Raw genomic sequence first — 3,688 nt, forward strand, 5'->3', positions numbered from 1 at the left:
TTTAGTTGAATTTGAATATATATTTAAGCATATACTAATACTATCTGTTCATTTCATATAATGTTATTTGTATGTACATGGTTTCAGGGATGACTACTTGGTGTTGGATAACCAGTTAAGAGGGGTTGTTTTTCCCTGCAGAAGATTATTTCCTACTGCTCCCAGGAATCCTTATTTGCCTATAGTCCTTCATCTAGGCTTGGAGCTTTATGATAATCTCCCCTTCCATGTTATTATATCTGTTGGTGAAATTTTTGTTTAGGTCTTGTCATAAAAAGAAAATTTTAAAAGCAGTCATTGAGTGTATAATTTGTGCAGAGGGGGAGAGATAAGAATGAGGAAGATGTTTCCTCCTAAACAAAGCAAACTAGAAGACTGTAGAAGGTCCTTCAAAGCACTGAAGGGTAAGAACATCTCTAATTCTGGAATAATCTTTTAAATTTTAGGTGAAACCATGAGATTTAAGACTATTTTCTTGTTTTTAATAGCTGAGAAGTATTCAACATAAATGTGTACATTTACATTATGGAAAAGCACCACAATTTCTATATCCATTCCTCAACTGAGGGACATCTAGGTTGTTTCCAGATTCTGGCTATTATGAATAGAGCTGCTATGATATGGTTGAGCAAATGTCCTTGTTGTATAGTTGAGCATATTTTCCTAGGAGTAGTATAGCTGGATCTTGAGGAAGCACTATTCCTAATTTTCTGAGAAAGCACCAGATTGATTTCCAAAGTGGTTGTACAAGTTTACATTTCCACCAGTGATGGAGGGTTCCCCTTTCTCCACATCCTATTCAGCATACATGGTATATACTTACTTATAAGTGGATATTAGACATATAATATAGGATAAAAATGCTAAAATCTATCCTCCTAAAGAAGCCAATCAACAGGAAGACCCTATGGAGGATGCTCAATCCTCATTCAGAAGGACAAACACAACAGCTATCGGAAGCAGGAGAAGACAAGGAACAGGACAGGAGCCTAACACAGATGGCCTCTGAAAGATTCTACTGAAAGAAGGAGATAGAAAGACCTGGAGGGGATACTAGCTCCAAAAGGAAACCAACAGAGCCATAAAAACTGAGCCCTGAGGGCTCTGCAGAGACTGATGCCCCAACCGAAGACAATACATGGAGAGGACCTACAACCTCAACTCAGTTGTAGCCCAGAGACACTGTCTCCAAGTGGGGTCCCTAGTAAAGGGAACAGGGACTGTCTCTGACATGAACTCAGTGGCTAGCTCTTTGACCATCAATCCTTGGGGAGGTGCAGCCTTGCCAGGCCACAGAAGAAGACAATGCAACCAGGCTTGATGAGACCTGATAGGCTAGGGTCAAAGGGAAGGGAAGACCTCACCTATCAGTGGACTAGGGGAGGGGCATAGGGGACAAAGAGGGAGGGAGGGTAAGATTGGGAGGGGACAAGAGAGGGGGCCACAGCCAAGATATAAATGGAATAAATTTTAATAAATGATAATTAAAAAGTGACCTTTGGCAAAAGAGATTGAAGGAAAGTCTTCAAGAATTAAGGAACAGACTCTCAATTGGTGTTATTGTTGTGCAGGTCTTATTTAGGTGACCATATTAGTAAGATTTCATAGGAGCAGCTTTCCTGTCATTTATAAAAGCCTCTGTTTCATAGCAGACCTCTGGCTCTTATAATCTTTCTGGCCACTAAAAATTGTTCTGGAAGTAAATATGGATAAAACCGAAAGAAAAGAACCTCTCCAGATAACTAAAAACATTTTTACTAATAGCTAATTTAAAGAATTTCTGTTTGGATTAAAATAATCTACTGTGGGATTCATGCAATACACAGAACAAGAATAATGGGCTACCATGAGTTCCAAATACTATATAGAGATTTAAAACTTCATTCAAAGACAGAGCTTTCTAGCACAGACTGTAAAGCAAGCATTAAAGAAACATAAGACTGGAAGCCTCGCAGGTGTGGCTGCTGTGTCACAGGTGTATCAGTAGGTCCCACAGAGGTGAGGGGGTATGTCCACTCTCAGTATTCTGACCTGTGAACATTTGAATCGTTAGTACCTTAGAATTCTCTGAAAAAAACAAACAAACAAAAAAAAAAACCAAAAAAACAACCACCAGATCGGCACCAGGGGTCTCAGACAAGGACACAGCCTAAGAAAACCACAAGTCTGGTAGGAGCAAGCCAGAGACTTAGAAGAACCTCACCTGGCACTGAAGGACTCCCTGAAGGAATGAGCCTGAGACATGACCTGTGCATGGGGCCACTCAAGTGGTCTTGGCAAGGAGCAAGCCCTAGATGACCATGACTGGCGCCATGGGACCCAGACAAGGAGCTAGCCTGACACAATCACCAGTTGGGTGCCATGCAGGACTTGGGGGGGGGGCAGTCACAGACCATGCCAGAGATGGCCTCTGCTCTGTGCCATAATGCATGAGCAGGGCATAGCGCTCCTGAGACCACTCCTGAGATGACCCTAGACACTCAGAGACCCTAGGAATCACTAAGAGGAGCAAGTAAGTGGTGGAGAATTGTAAGAGAAAGAGATACAGAAGGATGTGGGCACAATGAAGTGAGGCAGAACTGGAGACTCTAGGGTAATGAGGAACAGCCTCATGCGAGTAGCCTGTGGTGTCACTCCGGACTATGGTGGTGTCCTGTCCTGTGCTGCCGCCAGGGGCCAAATCTGGGTCTGTGGTCCTACAGCAGCAAGAGTCTCTTACGACCAAAGGCCATGAGGATGATCCCAGTTTGGCCTGGGATATACTGATGTGTGAGGGCTATGTAGAACTAGCCCCAACCTTCATCTGGATCTGGGCATCCTGGGAGAGACGTCCCTGGGGACATGAGAGCAGGAGAGCTGACCCCACCCCTATCCAGCCACAGTACTCAATGGAGTGAACTCCCACACATTGCAGGAGTTGCTGGTGAGCTGGCCCTCAAGGGTATGATCCTAGGAGACCTTGCCCTAACATTTGTCTCCCGTGGGATGGTGTGGACCAGGGGGGGATATTCTCTTCTTCCCTCACCTCTCACCACCTACTGTAGGTGGGAGATATGGCCCTGGGTTTATGAAAGCAGGAGAGCTGGCCTTGTCCCTCACCACCTATGGTGATTGAGAGAGCAGGCCCTGCACACCTCCTCAGGGCAGCAGGGTACAGCTGGCCCTGGTAGTGGGGGTTGCTGGAGAGCAGGAGAGCCAATGGGCTGACCAACACAGATACCCCTCAGGCCCTGATTCAAGGCTTTGAATGGGCCCACCCCAACACCTCCTTCACCGATGAATTGAAGTGCATGAAGTAGCTGGCCCTACAGATTCAAAACTACAAGATCTCTATGACACAGGGCAACAACAGGATATCTGAGAGGAGTCCAGTGAAGTTATATCCACACAGTAGCAGAAGCCAGAGGCCCTATGCCAGATCAATGAGTCACTACAATGAACATTTTCAAGCAAAGAATTGTAGACAAAAAGGTACACCATGGGGCACACTGGCATACTACAGCTTCCATAATGAGATTTTTTTTTTGTTGGGGAGGGGGTTGCAAGGATGGAGGGCAAGTATGAGGGGAAGGGAAGATGAGTGGGATTGGGGTACATGATGTGAAATTCACAAAGAACCAATAAAAAGTTGAAAAAGGAAATGCAATAGACACGCAGTTGATAAGACCAAAAGGAAATAAAATATAAA

At 44.6% G+C, this 3,688-nt stretch overlaps 1 non-coding gene across 1 annotated transcript; it reads left to right on the forward strand.

The window, feature by feature from the left end:
• Positions 1–1,933: 1,933 nt before the first annotated feature.
• Positions 1,934–2,065, forward strand: LOC129667594 (small nucleolar RNA SNORA17). Its single transcript, XR_008718780.1, has one exon. It is a non-coding gene; the product is annotated as a small nucleolar RNA SNORA17 (small nucleolar RNA).
• The last annotated feature ends 1,623 nt before the right edge of the window (positions 2,066–3,688 follow it).

The sequence above is a fragment of the Psammomys obesus genome, unplaced genomic scaffold, assembly GCF_907164565.1.
Source record: "Psammomys obesus unplaced genomic scaffold, mPsaObe1.curated_primary_1811, whole genome shotgun sequence".
Lineage (NCBI taxonomy): Eukaryota > Metazoa > Chordata > Mammalia > Rodentia > Muridae > Psammomys > Psammomys obesus.